Source organism: Sciurus vulgaris (assembly GCF_902686455.1).
Source record: "Sciurus vulgaris genome assembly, chromosome: 5".
In the NCBI taxonomy this organism is placed as follows: Eukaryota; Metazoa; Chordata; class Mammalia; order Rodentia; family Sciuridae; genus Sciurus; species Sciurus vulgaris.
Window position 1 is genome coordinate 99,359,810 of NC_136465.1, and position 19,303 is coordinate 99,379,112.

General features: G+C 39.5%; 1 pseudogene across 1 annotated transcript; it reads left to right on the top strand.

Annotated features, from left to right (window-relative positions):
- The first annotated feature begins 17,664 nt into the window (after positions 1-17,664).
- On the top strand, positions 17,665-18,458 carry LOC306662658 (DNA-directed RNA polymerases I, II, and III subunit RPABC1-like; annotated as a pseudogene). The gene has a single exon. The product of its transcript is annotated as a DNA-directed RNA polymerases I, II, and III subunit RPABC1-like (transcript).
- The last annotated feature ends 845 nt before the right edge of the window (positions 18,459-19,303 follow it).

The window sequence follows — 19,303 nt, forward strand, 5'->3', positions numbered from 1 at the left end:
CATTATGATCTGATAGAATGCTATCTCTTTTCTGAAACCATGGTAACTTGTAACAAAATTCTGGTGGAAAAAATAAAATGAGGTCTGTTAGTAGTATTCTAAATTTCATAAACTCCAGACATTACTATCTGGCAAAACCTCCATAGTGCCTGGCAGTACTCTGGGTTTCCCTTCCTCATACCTGGCCCTCTTAGGTTCTGGTTTTGTTGTCTTTCTGTCCAGCTGTTTTTGTTTTTAAATGTTTATTGTGAAATATATCAGCATACAAAACTGTGAATATAACATAATATGCAGTTTAATAACAAGAAGCACCCATATAGTCACCACTCTGCTTAAAAACAGAGCATTGCTAGTCCTTTTAAAGAAAGAAGATTATATAATTCTTTTTCAAACCAGAACACTTTGAGAATGAAAGAATATATTAAATAGATGTAATGACAACAGGTATAAATCAGGACTTTTCCTGGCAAACCAGGACACATGGTAACTGTATTTAAAATCTCCCAATGTGCCTCACTGAGATTACACATTCCTCTGTGGTGAATTCTATTTTACTATTGTTTCTTTATAGTGTAAATGTTTCCTAAACAATTTATTTTTCAATTTTTGCCTATTTTTAAGCATAAATTTTATCATGTTATATATATTATTCTGAGATTTTTTTTGAGATTTATCCATGTGATGTGATCTGTAGTTAATTCAGATAGTTTTGCTTTGTTCATTGATAAGTATGTCATAATTTAATAATTCTATTAATATATCTAATGGCCAATTAACTTTAGTCTTTAGTTGGAGGGTATTACAAATATTGCTAACAATGTTTTTGTATTGTCTTCTCATGCGCAAGTGCAAAATTTTGGGTTATGGTCTAGACATAGAATTACTGGGGTTCAGGTCATATGCATGTCCAATTTTAATGTAAAATTATTTTACAAAGTGCTTGAACCAGTTCTGACCACCACTGTATGAAAGTTTTCATTGTTCCACATTCTTGCCAACACTTAACTTTACTAGATAAAGAATTTTTTTTTTTAAAAAATCTGGTAGTAATAAATGCCAACTCATGATCTTTATATTTTGTATTCCTTCATGTCCAGCAGGCTGAACATTTTTTTTTTCATATACATTTATGGTTCCTATCTATGAAATGCCTTTTGACCATTTTCCTCGAACTTCTTTGTATTTAGCATATAGGTAACCAACATATACAACTTGTTGGGTGGATCTTCCTCCTAATTATGTTGTTTATATAACCAGGGCTACGGTATGACAGTCTTCGTTCCTTTGGCCAGACGGCCTCCTTGAACTTGGTGCCAGTGAGTACATCTGAAGTCCCCACTGTCCTGTGGCAAATTTCCAGATCTCTTTGAGGATCCCAGGGGCACACTTCTTAAAGCCCAAGTTGTTGATGGGCTGTTCTGGAGTCACTGCCTCAATGACCACTTAATAGCCCTTTTTCTCTCTCTTCTTTGCAGGAACAATTCCACCAGGCCAAGATGGAAAGGAAGAGCATGAGGGATTCCATAATACTTTTAGAATTAGATTGCCAAGTTATAAATAAATCTTGGGATATATTAGAGATATATTGATCCTTTCTTTTTGTCCAAAAACATGGTATGTCTCTTATTTAGATTTTTTTTCACTATATACCTCTTTTTAAAAAATATATTTAATTATAGATGGACACAATACCTTTTTTTAAAATTTATTTTTATGTGATGCTGAGGACTTAACCCAGTGCCTCACATGTGCTAGGCAAGTGCTCTACCACAGAGCTACAATCCCAACCCTTTACTAAATCTCAATAAGCTTTTATAATCTCCTTCACAAAGGATTTGAAAACTTTTTGTTAGGTTTCCTACCTTTTTTTTTTTTCTTTTGGTACTAGGGATTAAACCCAGGAATGCTCAACCACTGAGCCATATCCCCATCCCTTTTAAATATTTTATTTAGAGACAGGGCCTTGCTGAGTTACTTAGGGCCTTGCTAAGTTGTTGAGGCTAGCTTTGAACTCACAATCCTCCTGTGTTTGGCTTATTCTAAGCACTTGAAATTTTTTCTAAAATGTGTCTTTTATTGTGTATGCATTTTCTGCAATATTTTATAGTTTAAAAAAAGTGAAGCACAAAGAAAATTTGAAATAATACAATGAATTATCTATACGCCTTTCATCTAGATTCAATCACTGTTAAATTTGTCATATTTGTCTTAACATCTGTGTATATATGTGTAATTTCTTCTTTTCATGTGAAACTAGAAAATCTAGCCAGGCCCAGTGGTCCATGCCTATAATCCCACCTACTCAGGAGGCTGAGGCAGGAGGATCACAAGTTTGAGGCCAGTGTCAGTAACTCAATGAGGCCATAGTCCGCTTAGTAAGACCCTGTCATAAAATTAAAAAATAAAAAGGACCAGGGATGTTACTCAACGGCAAAGGGCCCTTAGATTCCATCCCCATTACTCCCTCCTACTCCCCCAAAAAAATAGTAAGAAAAAAAGGGAACTGGACTTAGTTCAGTGGTAGAGCACTTGACTAGCATGACTTCCTGTACACCAGTTCTAAACTCTCCTCCACATCTTCAAGTATACTTTTAGTAATGGCTCACACTGCTCAGTACTAATTTTCTGTGTTAGTCAACTTGGTATTACTACAACAAAACACTTGAGTCAGCTAATATAATAAGAAGAAAGGTTTATTAGCCGGGGTACAGTGGCACATGTCTGTAATCCCAGCTACTCAAGAGACTAAGGCAGAAGGATAGCAAGTTTGAGGCCACCTAAGCAACTTAGCAAGGTCCTGACTCAAAATAAAATTTAAATTTCAAAAGGACTAGGATGTAGCTCAATAACAGATCACCCCTGGATTAAATCCCCACTACTACTACAGAGAGGGGGCGGGGGGGATATGGAGAAAAGACATTTATTTAGCTCAGTTCTGGAGGTTCATGGACATCTGCATTGGCTCAGTTCTAGCGAGGGCTCCATGACATCATGGTGGAGAGCATGACAGGAATGTATTCAGGAGCAAGCAAGTGATTACATGTCAAATCAGGAGCAGAGAGAACTGAATGGGGCCAAACTCAGACTTTTTTATGTATTTATTATCTTTATTTTCTTTTTTGGTACTGGGGATTGAACTCAAGGGTGCTTAAACACTGAGCCACATCCCTGGCCCCCTTTTTTTTTTTTTTGTAAACAAATGGGATACATGTTGTTTCTCTGTTTGTACATGGAGTAAAGGCACACCATTTGTGTAATCATAAATTTACATAGGGTAATGTTGTTTGATTCATTCTGTTATTTTTTCCCTTCCCCCTCACCCCTCCCACCCCCCCAGCCCTATTAAAAAATATTTTATTTAGAGACAAGGTCTCTCTAATGCTAAGTTGCTGAGGCTGGCATTTAAACTTGAGATCCTCCTGCTTCAGCCTCCTGTGCCTGAGCCCCTGGGATTACAGGCATGCACCACAACACCTGGTCAACGTCAGACTTTTTAAACAATACTCTCAGGCACCAAAATATCAAAGAGTCCTACTAGAACTACCTTCTAAGGGCATGCCTCCAGCGATATAAAGACCTCTTGCTAGGACCCACCTCCCAGTAGCAGCACCCTGTGGACTGAGCCTTTAGTCACAATGGAGCTGCTCTACCAGGACACCAAAACCACAGCAATATCTTTCACTTCTTTGGTTAAATTTATTCCTAAATATTTTATTTTATTTTATTTATTTTATTTTATCATTTGATGCTATCATGAATGGGATTTTTCTCTGAATTTCTATTTTGAACAGTTCATTGTCAGTTTATAAAAACACTTGATTTTTTTTTTTTTTTTGCATGTGAATATTTAAGGCTTTCTGTATGTAAGATTGTCTCACCAGTAATCAAACAATTTCACTTCTTCCTTTTCTGTTTTTCTTGTCTAATTCCTCTGGTTAGGACTTTCAATACTATGTTGATTATGAATTGTATTTGGTTATCTTGTCTTTTTACTCACTTCTAATGGAATAACCCCATCTTTTTTGTTTGCCTACTCTTTATGACATTGAAATCTCAAAGATTATACATCTATTTTGTATCTATCATATATATGTGATATTATATAACATATAGATATGATATTATATATATATGATAAAGCAAATAATAAAATATGTTCAGAGGGCCAGGCATGCTTGCATATTATACTTATAATCCCAGCAATTTGGCAGCTGAGGCAGGAGAATCACAAGTTTAAGGCCAACCTCAGCAATTCAGGGAAGACCCTCAACAACTTAGCAAGACCTTGTCTCAAAATAAAAAATAAAAACAGAACTAGAAATGTAGCTCTTTGGTAAAGCACCCCTGAGTCCAATTCCCAGTACCAAATAAAATAAAATAAAACAAAATAAAATAAAGTAATTAAAAGCAAAAGAAATAAGATACAAAAATAAGAAAAAAAACTAAAAAATCTATAATGTTAGATTTGAACTGGTAATATCAGTATCAACTCATGATTTAAAAACTAAATTATTTCCTAAGCCTGGCACAGAAATCCCAGCTATATGCAAAACTGAGGCAGGAGGTTTGCAAGTTTGATGCCAGCCTCAGAATAATAACTTTTTAACAAAAAGTGGTTGGGATGTAGCTCAAGGGTAGAGTGCTTATTTAGCAAGCATAAGGCCCTGGATTCAATTCTTAATACCAGAGGAAAAAAACAAAGATTATTTCCTAATTTCGTTCACTGAAATAGTCTAGACACAATGACACTCCAGTAGTATTAAGCATATTTGATGCCCAGATTTCTTTTTTTTAATTTTAATTTATTTTTATTGTAAACAAATGGGAAATATGTTTCTGTTTGTACATAGAGTAACAGCATACCATTTGCATAATCATACATTTACATAGGGTAATGTTGTTTGATTCATTCTGTTATTTTTTCCCTTCCCCCACCCCTCCCACCCCTCTTTTCCCTCTATACAGTCTCTCCTTCCTCCATTTTTGCCCTCCTCCCACCCCCCATTATGTGTCATCATCTGCTTATCAGCGAGATCATTCGTCCTTTGGTTTTTTGAGATTTGATGCCCAGATTTCTATATGCTAAAAGGAACAATTTTCTTTTAATTGGAAAAATGAGTGATTTCATGTCTAAAGCAGTAATGATATGATTTAGTCACAGGACAGCAGGGAACTGAAGCTCCAAACATTGGTTCTTTGTATTCTTCTGAGGGAAAATTTAAAGTCAGAAGCCAAAAGCCATGCCAGAGACAATTTTATTGTAAGTGAAAGTGAGAAGAAAGCAAAGTAAGGTTCAAGCAGAGAGCCCTTTCAAGAGAGAGGGTCCTCTCTAAGCAGAGAATGACAACGGTAACAGAGCCATTTCTCAATTTATTGCTGTTTCATGTTCATGCTGAGAAATGGGATCCATCTTCTGCTCTCTTCGCCAATCAGATGTTGAACTCCTCCTTTATGTACAGTGGTGAAGTTTTCAACCGTAGTTGGTGACTCACCAGGACTGTCATAGAGGTCATCCTATTCAGAGGGGCTTCATCTATCTATAAGCCAGGCCTGTGTCAGTGTGAGCACTGGGGTCAGTAGCTGCAGAGAAGTTGCCTTAGTGTGCCTGTGCTACTAAAGAAATCACCTCCCTTCCAAGATACATGGAGGCACCTGTGGCCATACTCCCGGCTCTGCCCTGACCTCGTGGACCCTGTCGAGAGTTAGTCCTGTCAACCCTTCTCTTGATGTATTTCCCCAGCTAGCTCCTCTTGCTCCTGTTTTTATTCTCAAGGTCTAGGCATCCATTATTTTTCTACATGTTACCGGCTACCAGTTGTTTTCTCTTCTGCCTTGAAAGTAGATTAAAGAAGATTCTGAAAAAGAACACTAGTGACCTTACATGTATTTCACTGCCCACTATTAGCTACCACCTAACAATTTGGTCATAGACTGTCTTGTTGTGACCCAGAAGTTAGAGTCCCTAGTTTTAAATCTTGGCTCTACTACTTGGTAAATTTTATTTTAAAAATGGGCAAAAAAACAACAACCTCACTGTATGTTAATGGCTTTATCTGTAAAGTAAGAGATAATAATAACTGGTTCATGGAGTTTTTGTAAAAAATTAAATAACAGGACTGGGGTTGTGGCTCAGTGGCAGAGCGCTTGCCCAGTAGTATGTGTCAGGCACTGGGTTCCATCCTTAGCACCACATAAAAATAATACATAAAATAGAAGTGTTGTGTCCATCTACGACTAAAAAATTAAAAAAAAAAAAAAGATTAAATAATGACAGTTGAAAAGTGCTTAAAATATAACTGAAACATAATAAGTACTAAAGAAGTTTAGATATTATCATCATGATTTTTATTAACACCATTTAAGCTTCGTATTTACTGTTGTTAGCACACGCAAAAAAAATCTTTCCAGTTATGGTGGCACACACCTATAAGCCCAACTACTCATGAGGCTGAGGCAGGAGAATCTCAAGTTCAAGGCCAACCTGGGTAATTTAGCTAGACCATGTCTCAAAATAAAATTAAAGAAAAAAAGTGGGGGGCTGGTGATGTAGTTCGGAGAACACTTGTCTAGCATGTGGGAGTTCCTGGGCTCATACCCAGTGAAACCCACCCCCCAAGAATATTTCACAAGGCTTGCAAAGCTCCTCTCCTTTCCGCCTGATTGTGTTCACCACTTACTGTTCTTTTGTTTCTAAAATTTGAAACACATTCACGAATGTGCCATGTTCTCCTCCATTTCAGGGCTTGGTTCTGTCTTCTTGGACTGTTCTTCCTGGCCTTTTTGTGGGAACTTCAGAGTTAGCTCAAATGCAGCTTCCTGAGGGAAACTTCTCAGAGCAACCCCCTTGTTGAATAAACTCCCAGCACCCCTACACAGTCGCCCCCATATCTGTAGGTTCTGCATCTGCAGGTGCAACTAGCTGTGGATCAAAAATATTTGGGGGGAAAAAAAAACCTGTGTACTGAACATGTACAGATTTTTCTTCTTGTCATTCTCTTCTAACAGTCTAGTATAAAGCTATTACATAGACTTGGCATCGTATTGGGTAGTATAAATCATCTAGAAACGATTTACTGTGGGAGGATATGTGCAGGCTGTAAGTGAATGGTACACCACATTATACAAGAGACCTGGGCATCTGAAGATTACAATGTCCTTGGGGGTCCTGGAACCAATCCCTCTCAGGTGCTGAGGGACAGCTGCACTTCTTAGTAGCACTTCCTCAGTTATATGGGCAAACAACCCCCAAATGACAGTAACGTAAGAAAAAAAAAAAAAAAAAAAAAAAAAAAAAAACACTAAATTTTCCTCCCTCTAATTAAAGTTCCCCCAACATTCTGCAGGAAGTTTTGTTCGTTTTAGAAATTCAGTTCTGCAGTTCCAGAGGCTGACCATCTTGAACATTGGCAGTTGCTGTGCTAGGGAGAAAGGAGTTCTAGTTTTCATAGTAGGCCCTTCAGTGCTTATCCTGGACTTGACCACATCATTTTTTAAAAAATTGAAGTGAAATTCAGATAAATACGATATCACCACCTTTTTTTGTGGCCTCATGCATAGTAGGCAAGCACTTTACCACTGAGCCGCATCCCTAGCCCACAACAAACCATTTTTAAGTGAATAATTCAGTGGCATTTAGTACATTCACACTATTTTGTAACCACTACCTCTATCTAGTTTCAAAACATTTTCATCACCCAAAAATAAAAATACCACGTTTAGTAGCACAAGCCTGTCATCAGTGACTCCACGGGCTGAGGCAGGAGAATCACAGATTCAAGGCCAGGTTCTGCAACTTAAGTGAGACCCTGTCTCAAAATAAAAAACCATCCTTGGGTTTAATCTCCAGTACCACCAAAAATAAATAAACAACAACAGATAAAACCTCATTAAGCAATTACTCTACTTTCCTCCTATCCCCCACAAGTCCCTGGAAATCACTAATCTGCTTTCTGTTTCTGTAAATTTACCTATTCCGGATAGTTCATAAAAATAGAGGTATGCAGTAAATGAAGTTTTGCATTTGGCTTCTTTTACCTAACACGATGTTTTCAAGGTTCATGTACATTGTAGCATGTAATAGTTCTTCATTCCTCTTTTTCTGTTTTTCTTCTTCTTTTTTTTCCTCTTATTTTTAGAAAAAGGAAAAAAGTTTTATTGCTTTGGGAGCAAAGGTGACTCAGGCTACATTCCACGTGTGGTGCTGGGGATCAAACCCAGGGCCTTGTGCTTGCGAGGCGAGCACTCTACCAACTGAGCTATCTCCCCAGCCCATGTGATCTCTTTTGGAGTTGTAATTCAGTTGTTGATTCGGGAAATAGTCATTTCTGAGATCTTCTGATGCCATCCCCAAAGTCTGGATCACTTCATTCCTATGGTGGGCGTGTGCTTAAGGACAGATAACTGCCTAGGATGGGGAAGAAAGGTAATCCTGTTTCCCTTGAGATTAGGGAGGGAAAGAGATTAGGGGGGGAAGGAAGAGAGGAAGAGAAAGAAACAGAAACATCTATTTTTAAAAAGTTGCAGTGGCAGAGCAGCAAGGGTTATATTCAGAGCATAAAGTGAACTCCTGTTAAATTTCCCCACTGTCAATTTATTTATTCTATTTCTATGGAAAAATGGGCGATGACATCTCCAAACTGCTTCCTGCTGAAAGGAGATGAAGTTGGTGGAAGTAACCCAAAGTCTTTGTTCTCTATCAGGCAGGGTGTGGAAGTTAAGGGCATTCAGCATCAGAGCAGTCCAGAGGTCCACAGTGGCAGATGGAAGGTGACTGGAGGAGGCATAGGTAGGGCAGGGATCATGCTAAGACATAATAAACAAGACAATAAAGCATTACTTTTCTGATAAACAATTAGCATAGAAGTGATTAGTATTTCATCCAGTCTCTGCAAACCATCTTCATTCCTTTCAATGGCGGAGTAATATTCCATCATCCAAAGGAATAATTATATAGATCACAATTTTCTTTATTCATTAATCTATCGATGGATATTTGGGTTGTTTTTACCTTTGGCTCTTGTGAATAATCCTGCTATAAACATTAGTGTGTAAGTATATATTTGAGTTTCTGCTTTAAATGCTTTGGGGTATGTATACCTAAAAGTGGAATTACTGGGTTATATAGTAATTCTTTGTTTAACTTTTAGAAGTACCGTTAAATATTTTTCCAAGGCGGTTGGGCTAATGTGTTTTAGCAACATACATGTTAAAAAACACATTTGCATTCATCAAAGAAATTGTAAAATATTGAACAAGTGTTTATATTTTTCCATAAATGGGTCAATCTACTAATGAAAACAATGGAGATAACCTTGCAGAAGACTTGAGTATTTTACTGAGCCTGTGTTTTGGAACAAACATCCTCTTATCAACCAGATGTCCAAGCAAAAAAATTTAAACTATCTCTGGTATGCAGAAGGCTGGGACAACTTCAGAAGTTGGTCTTATCTCTTCATAAATGTTAGTTAAAATGCCTACGGTGTCTCAAAAATTTAACAGTGTTTTTTTAAAAAAATTTACAGAGCACCATTGTACACTGTGTATAACTTAGTCAATGTTAAATTAAGTTATTAAAATATTACAATTTAGCCAGGTGTGGTGGTACACAACTGTAATCCCAGCTAGTAGGGAGGCTGAGGCAGGAGGATCACAAGTTTGAGACCAGCCTGGACAACTTAGAGTGTGTCGCCAAATAAAAAGGCTAAGGATGTAGCTCAGTGATGGAGTGCTTGCCTAGCACATTCAAGATTCTGGGTTCAATCCCCAGTACTCTCCCCAATTTTTAAAAACTTATTACAAAATATTAAAAATTTGTAGTTTTAATTAACATGTCTTTTCATTCCCTGAATCAGTGGTAAAAAGATTACCCTTTATGATCCAAACGATATGAAGAATTTCACTTTATTTTAGTAAGCTCTAACTAGTAGGACCTCACTCTTTCCCATGTGAAAATTATTTAAACAAAATATTTCTGAGAGAAGAAATGTGGTTCTGGTATGAAAAGCTCTTTTTCCTGAAACTATAATCTTGTCTCTATAAAGTATTTCAAGTTGGCTCACTACAAAGCAAATAGGCATGAGTGTACCTAATAAAGAGAAACACCCTTCCTTCACCACTCCATGAGGTACAATCCTTAAACAACCCCTAAACAAATTAAAATCATCTTAGTAAGGCTGGGGATGTAACTCAGTAGCGGGGCACTTCTATAGTATGTGCGTGGCCCTGGGCTTAATCCCTAGTACTGCAGAAAGATGGAGGAAAAAAACCTAAATGGTGCTCATGGTTGAACGTTGAACTACTTCTTCAGTGAAAAGTCACAATGGAGTGGGCTCACCAAACCGCTAGAGATAAGGCACCCAAAGGTGTATCCAGAGATCTCCTGGGCACCAAGAAGGAAACACATTTCCTCTTTCCTGGGGGGACCATATTTTATGATCTGAGGAGGAGGAGGAGGTTAAAAATAGTCTACAAAATGAAGCACATGCAGCTTTATCTACAGTTTGTATTAGGAAAACTCTGGACCACACATACCTGACTTCCCACCCGCTAAGAATCCTCCTCTCTTCCTCTTCCTCTCTCTTTATACAGCTTATCCTTTTAGTTCTTAAACTGCCATCATCCTCAGTGAAGGATAGAAAAAGAACAACCCAAGAAAAAGGAGAATAACAACCCCCAGGGAGAGAGGAGGACAATGTGACCCAGGGAGAGAAGGCAAGCAATGGGCTCTGGACTTTCACCTTCCCAGCGACAATGGGTTTTGAACTTTGGCAGCTGTTTCCTCTGATTTCAGCTTTGAACTTGCACAACTGTTCCCTCTGACCACCCAACTGGTGCATTTTTGCCATAACTCAAATCTCACTTGTCATGATTTCAATCTCTCTTTAACCCTATGAAAATCAGACTGGTTGTAATTAATTGCCATTTTTCTCTTCTGAAAATGTGCCATTCTTCTGCTTAATAAAGAAAGCTTGCTGATTCGCTGATGTCTATTCCCTGGTTCAGTCATTTATGCTTTCACTCAGGAAAGTCCCCTGCTCCTTATTCTCTAACAAATCTCTCACTCTTCATAGTTGATATAAGTCCCTCCTTCAGACTCTCAAGTCGGTTTAGGGAGGCCCTGCCTTTCAAGCACTTGGGACAATTCCTTTCCAAGAGGCTTCTATAGGCCAAACTCTCCAAGAAACCTGACGGGACGGACCGCATTGTGAGGTGAGTACCTCCATCTTTGCTTCCTCCTCAAACCTCAATACCTACACCTGCAAATTCCTGCTCTCGAGGAAACTGACATTGAGAACAGCCTGGGAAAGAAGAAAGCATGTGCAGGAAAGGTGTCACAATGGAAGTGGATGTGTCCAGGCCTCGGTTCATGTTTGATGTCATTCATTTCATGACACGAGCACCCCCATCATCTCTCATCATCAAAACCCATTTCTTCATCCCAGAAGAGTCTATCATTTGTATTCATTAGAAAATACCACCACAGGAGAGGGATCATGCTTTTTGTTTTAATCGGAGACCATGTATTTTACTTCCTATGTCACCTCATGGGAATGCAGCTGCCTACTTCTCTCTTCCTGCATTTTCAACTTTACCTCCATGAAACCTATGGTTTTGAAACCAAGAGAGTCACTCTGTGTATTGTTCACAGTATTAGTGTATTAGGATTGTGGGATTGATTGCCAAGGGGCCAAAGAAGACACCCAGAGGTGGGGTGTGAGACAGAAGGCTTATTGAAAAATGCTTACAGGGAAGGCCCAGTGGCAATGGATGTGACAAGTAGCACCTCCATTTCTCACAGCACCTCCTGGGCTACCCGGAAGGTAGCACCTCTGTCTCTTAGGATGCTTGGTCCAGGGGTGGCCAACAGCACTTCCCCACAGTGCTGAGGTCCATGCCAGTCAACACAGGGAGAGGTTAGTTAGCCCTCAGGTGGAAAGAGCCGTAACATCCTTTGCTTAGCTTACACTGTTCCATTGTATGACCAGCACCCCAAAGAACTTGGTGTGCATGTGAAAGCAACTTTTTAGTCAAAACTAATTTGCCCTAATTCCCAGCATGAGAGAAAGCCAGTGTCCTTCAAGATAATATTTATCTGGACGTTCTGGCCCAGACTCGCATTCACTGTTACATAAACATGGCTAGATTCTTGGAAGTGGAGAAGACCACTTCAGGGACATGGTGTGTTTCACAGTTCTCCCTTTCTCCAAGGACAATACACCTTGTCACTCTAGGAAGGGACAGACATCCCAATTTACTCAAATGACATCCAGATTTTTTTTTTCTGACTCTTTTAAACTCCTTAAGTTATAAACTCTGAAGGGTGTGATATTTTAAGCTACTTGAAGGTTAACAAACTATACAGACTGGCAGAAAACAATGAGACCTCTGGACCAGAGACAGAGAGTGTCCTCACAGCCAAGGCCACAGCAGAGCTCTGTACCCCGAGCCACCAAGCCCATGGAGTGATTCTGGAGAGTACCTCAGGGTGCTTTCTGGGTGCATCACAGGAGATGAAGATTGAGTTTATGAGGCTCTGGTCTTATAAAGGACTGCTGGCAAATCTTCCCATCTTTCTAGAGAGAGATATTATGTTATTACACTGGAATGTGCAAATATCTCTGGGGAACCATGACTGTAAATCTCTTGAAGGGAGTCACCCTTTTGATCTTATCCAGAAGTGCAAATACTTGTGCCCTAGGGGAATCCCTATCTCTCGTCTTTCCCAGGTTACTTGCTTGCATGAACATTCCTAGAAATACTGTTCTGGAGTGTAGGAGCATGGAAAACTATCTCTCAACTTAAATTGTTTTTCCCCAAAACCTCTGCTTTTGGATATTCTGCTGTACTTTCCTTAAAAAAAAAAAAAAAAAAAAAAAAAAAACCTAACAATTTCAGCTGCAAAAATTTCCAAATCAAGTGCTACTAATTTCTTCAATATTAGAACACTATGTTCCATAGTTGGGCATGGTGGTGCACGGTGCATGCCCATAATCCCAGTGGCTCTGGAGGCTGAGGCAGGAGAATGACAAATTCTAGCTCCAGCAACTTAGCAAGGTCGTAAGCAACTTAAACTCTGTCTCAAAATTAAAAATAAGGGCTGGGATGTAGCTCAAGGGTAAAGCACCTCTGGGTTCAATCTCCAGTACCAAAGGTCAAAATAAAAATACTATATGCAATAAATTTAGTGTTCAATCCGAATATTTTGTGTTGGCGGGGGTACCAGAGATCAAACCCAGGGGTACTTAACCATTGAGTCATATCCTCAGCCCTTTTTATTTTTTAGTTTGAAACAGTGTCTTGCTATGTTGTTTAGGGCCTCCCTAAGTTGTTGAGGCTGGCTTTGAACTTGTGATCCTCCTGCCTCAGCCGCCAAATCACTGGAATTACAGGTGTGCACCACTGCACTGGACTCAGTCAGCATATTTTAGCAGAAAGTACAATGAGAGGTGGTGTACAGAACAATAATCTTGTGTTAAATGAGGCAGTGGGGGAGCCCCAAATCTCTCACAGTTTATTTTAAAGATCATCTGTTGTTCTGTATGGTTACATTAAAGATATCCTCAAAATATGACTTCACAAATTCAGTTTATTATCCCATAAAGAAAACATTTTATTAGATAAACAATGCTTAGAAAATAGAAAATAACATGACAAAGATCTTACAGGGAATACTCTTGGTAGATGAGGTACATTAACTGCATACTAAGCAAGTTCTAAATTATTAAAATGCACAATTGGATGGAAGCAGGCCTCAGTAAAGTCTAATTAAAGATTTAAGATGGGACCTAGGAGTGTAGTTCAGTGGGGGTCTGGATCCCATCCCTAGTGCTGCACAAAAAAGAAAAGATTAAGGCACAACTTCATAGTTCTCTGAAGAAATGTCATTCAATGCAGATCTGAAATGACAATATAAGGTCCTTCAAAGCTAGAAGGCAGTGAGTGGGCTGGGAATGTATCTCAGTGATAGAGCACTTGAGTTTCAAGCACAGGTCCTGAGTTTGATCCCCACTGCTAAAGTAAATAAAATAAATAAAGCCACATTCACAAAGGGAGAGAGCACACTACAGGTTCTTGTCACAGCAAAACATGTCATTCACATAACTAACATAACTAACTCTGTAGGTGTTTGACATCATTTCAAGGCTATATAACATCCATTATATTAGGGAATTGTATTGAATGTTACCATTGGTATAAAAAAAAGGAAATAAAGAGAATATGTAATTTCTTGTGTATGGATAACATATCATTTTAAGTATAATGTAATGAAAATTAGTTGTTTATGGAAAAGCTACTAAGTGATTGATAGGTTAGCATAGTGGTTGCATTATTATTCAATAATATTCACCCTCACCAGGCATGTTGGTGTACTCTGCTAATCCCAACCACTCAGGGGGCTGACGCTTATAAATTCAAGGCCAGTGAGACCCTGTCTCAAAAGTAAATAAAAAGAATTGGGGATGTAGCTCAGTGGTAAAGCACCCCAGGTTCAATTCCTGGTACCACAAATAAATAAATAAATGCATAAATAAAATATTTGCTCTCCTTTCCCTCTCATTGTATGTAGTATATACTTATTAGGTCTGGCCTTGTGACTTGCTCTATCCGACTAAATACTAAGAAGAAGAGCAAAAGCAGAGGCCTTAAACAGATTTGATGTGCCTCCTCGTTTGACTTGCTCTTGTAGTCCTGCCATTTGCCAGCAGAAGAGCGTGCCCCAGTAACACAGGTCCTTTAGTCTGGTCCCATAACAGAAACAGGGGCCCAACATGAAACTTGGAGCCCAGGAGCCTAAGCCCTAGGCTGAAGCAGAATTATCAGCTGACCTGCAAATAAAAATTAAAATTAAAATTAAAAAAGAAAGATATATGTGTGTGTGTGTGTATAAATGTGTGTATGTATATAAATACATATGCACACATATATACTTGTATGCCACTGAGTTTTGGTGTTTTTCTCTATCTTCGGTTTGTTGAGATGGTGATCTCACTATGTTGCCTGGGCTGGCCTCCAACTCCTGACATCTAGAGATTCTCCTGCTTCAATCTCCCAAATAGCTGGGATGAGTAGAAAGGGTTGGTGTCTCTTTATACAGCATTTTTATTAGCTTATTCATAGAACTGGAAAGGAGATTTTTTTTTCCCCACAGTACTGGGGATTGCATCCAGGGCACTCTACTGCTGACCTAACATCCCAGTCTTTTATTTTTATTTTGAGACAGTCTCCCTAAGTCTCCCAGACTGTTCTTGAACTTGTGATCTTCCTGCCTCAGCCTCCTGTGTAACTGGGGTTACAGTCATCAGCTTGGTACTTTTTTTTGGTGGGTGGATATCAGGAATGAAACTCAGGAGCACTCAACCACTGAGCCACATCCCCAGCCCTATTTTGTATTTTATTTAGAGACAGGGTCTCACTGAGTTGCTTAGCACTTCACTTCTGCTGAGGCTGGCTTTGAACTTGAGATCCTCCTACCTTGGCCTCCTGAGTCACTGGGTTTATAGGTGTGTACCACTGCGCCTAGCGAGTTTTTGTCTTTTGAACCACATGATTATATTATTTTTTAAAAAATTGTTTCAATGTATCCTGTTAAGCACATGATAAAATGATTCTGTATATAAAGGTAATCCTCATATTCCAAACTGGTTCCCTTGTGACTTTCTGCTTCTGTATCTTGGATACCAGATGATGGTAGTAAGGGAACATGTGTAGAAAGGATATTCTTAAAGTATCTTGGTAATGTCTCCAAAAATGTGAGGGAACTTAATTTCCACATAAAATTCTCTATGTAGTTGAACTATTGATCCAAGGTGAAGTTAAAACAAAGCCATTCCCACCAATTGTTTCCATTAATGTTACAGGATAAGTTTAGGACTTTGGGGAGGATTAAAAAAGGCATTTACCATTTACCACCTAATTGCTATATGTTACTTGTGGAAATATAAAATAGTATGACCATGATTGAAACAGTTTTGTGGTTCCTGAAAAGTAAAAGCAAAAAATTACAATATGACTCAGCAATTCCATTAATAGTCATATTAAAGTAATTGAAAGTTGGGACAAGATACTTGTAAGCCAGAGTTCATTGCAGCATTGTTCACATTGGCCAAAATAGGAATGTAATCTACATGCCCATCAACAAATGAATGGATAAAATGTAGTGTGTGTGTGTGTGTGTGTGTGTGTGTGTGTGTGTGTGCCCGTGCGTGCGTGTATGATGAAATATTATTCAGTCAAAAATGGGAATGAGGTCTGGAACATACTACAACATGGATGAACCTTGAAAACATTATGCTGAGTGAAATAAGACAAATATTGTATGATTCTACTTATATGAAATATCTAGAATGGGCAAATTCATAAAGTAAATTAGAGGGTACCAATGGTTGGGAGGGAGGATGGGAATGTATAGTTTAGTGGTGGGAGTCAGTCTTACTCCCTTCCTTTTTCCTTTCCTTCTATTTCTTCTCCCCTCTTTCTTTCACAGGGGGATTGAACCCAGGACCTCATACATGCTAAGCAAGCACTCTACCATTGAGTTATATCCCCAGACCTTTTTTTTTTTTTTTTTTTTTGTCTTTTTTATTGTTGTCATTATTGAGACATGGTCTTGCTAAGTTGACTAGGCTGACCTCAAATTTGTGATCCTTCTGCCATAGTCGCCCAAGTACCTGGGATTACAGGTGTAGCACTATCATGCCCAGCAAGTTTCTGTTGGGGTGATGAAAAAGTTTAGAAAATAGTGGTGACAGTCACATAACATTGTGATTTACGCATTAATACCACTGAAAAAAGGTTAAAGTGGCAAGCTTCATGTCATACATATTTTACCATAATTTTAAAAAGAACTAACAATATACCCCAAACCATTGAATTCTATACTTTAAATGAGCAAATTGTAAGGTATATGAATTATATCTCAATAAAGTTGTTTCAGAGAAAAAGTCCTTTTTTTAAATAATTTCAAGCCTGCTGAAGACACAGTTCTAGATGTGCCAGTAGAATACAGGTAGGGTTGACCTACATAGCCAACTGTATTCACAGTTTCTGCATCCTTAGGTTCAACCCATACTGGATCAAAAATACTATTTTGCGGGGGGAAAAAATTGTGCTGAACATGTACAGCCTTTTTTCTTGTCACTGTACCCTAAACAATAAAGTATGTCAACTATTTACATAGCATTTGAAAGCATTAGATATTAGAAGTAATTTGGAGATGATTTAAAGTATTTGGGAGGCTGGTACGGTGGCACATGCCTGTGGTACCATTAAGGAGACTGAGACAGGAAGATTGTGAATTCGAGGTCAGCCTGGGTAACTTAGTGAGATCCTGTCACAAAATAAAAAGTAAAAAGGGTAGCCGGGCTTGGTGTCACATGCCTATAATCCCAGTAACTCAGGACCCTAAGAGGCAGGAGGATTGCAAGTTCAAAGCCAGCCTCAGCAACTTAGCAAAGTCCTAAGCAACTTAGTGATACTCTGTCTCAAAATAAAACTTAAAAAAAAAAAAAAGGGATACGAATAGGAAAAGAGGAACTTTATACTGTCACTATTTGCAGATGACATGATTCTATATTTAGAGGATCCAAAAAACTCCTCCAGAAAACTTCTAGACCTCATCAATGAATTCAGCAAAATAGCAGGCTATAAAATCAACACGCGGTGCGAGGTAGGAGCGCGCGTTGGCGCCTTGGACTACGAGGAGGAGACATACCGGCTCTGGAAGATCTGCAAGACCATCATGCAGCTGTGCCATGACCGTGGCTACCTGGTGACCCAAGATGAACTGGACCAGACATTGGAAGAGTTCAAAGCCCAGTTTGGGGACAAGCCGAGTGAAGGGCGGCCTCGGCGCGCCGACCTCATGGTGCTGGTGGCCCACAAGGATGACCCCACTGACCAGATGTTTGTCTTTTTCCCAGAGGAGCCCAAGGTGGGGATCAAGACCATCAAGGTGTACTGCCAGCGCATGCAGGAGGAGAACATCACCCGGGCCCTCATTGTCGTGCAGCAGGGCATGACACCCTCCGCCAAGCAGTCTCTGGTGGACATGGCCCCCAAGTACATCCTGGAGCAGTTCTTGCAGCAGGAGCTGCTCATCAACATCACGGAGCACAACTGGTCCCGGAGCATGTGGTCATGACCAAGGAGGAGGTGACTGAACTGCTGGCCCGGTACAAACTCCGAGAGAACCAGCTGCCCAGAATCCAGGCAGGAGACCCCGTGGCGCGCTACTTTGGGATAAAGCGAGGGCAGGTTGTGAAGATCATCCGGCCCAGTGAGACAGCGGGCAGGTCATCACCTACCGGCTGTTGCAGTAGCCACACAGCAGGTGCCTGGTTCAGTGATGCCCTGCTTCTTCCTTCCCAGACTCCAGAGATGGCACAGGTGAACGTGACCACTGTCAGATGGACAGCCTGCCTTCCTGCCTGCAGGAATCCACCATCATCCTCCACTTTTGAGGGCAGCAGCCACTCTTTTGGTTTACCTTCCACTTTGGTGACCTGGGGCGAGGTCACCTCTGGCCTGGCCTGGCTGGCCTGTGGCTCAGGAGAGGCGTGACCCAGGTCCTTGTGCATCCTGGCACTGGCTCCCCTGCAGGAGGGGCTCAGGTCTGCATCTCCCAGGCTCTGCCCTGTTGTGTAGCCCTCACCCCTGCCTGGGCCACCCTGGACCTCAGGACTGAGCCCCCACCTGGACATCTCCTGACTCCATCACTGACTGCCAGTGCAAGGCTATAGCTAGCTCCTTGGGAGGTTTTGGTTGTCAGAGAATTCTGTGTGGTTTAAAAATAAATAATATTTTGAGTAAAAAAAAAAAAAAATTAACACGCATAAATCTAAAGCATTTTTATACACAAGCATGAAACATCTGAAAGGGAAATGAGGAAAACAACTCCATTTGCAATAGCCTCAAAAAACATAAAATATTGGGCATCAATCTAACCAAAGAGGTAAAAGATCTCTACAATGAAAACTACAAAACATTGAAGAAAGAAATTGAGGAAGACCTTAGAAGATGGAAAGATCTCCCACGTTCTTGAATAGGCAGAATTAATATTGTTAAAATGGCCATACTACCAAAAGTGCTATCCAGATTCAATGCAATTCCAATTAAAATCCCAATGATGTATCTTACAGAAATAGAGCAAGCAATCATGAAATTCATCTGGAAGAATAAGAAACCCAAAATAGCTAAAGCAATCCTTAGCAGGAAGAGTGAAACAGGGGGTATCACAATACCAGAACTTCAACTATACTACAAAGCAATAGTAACAAAAATGGCATGGTATTGTTACCAAAATAGA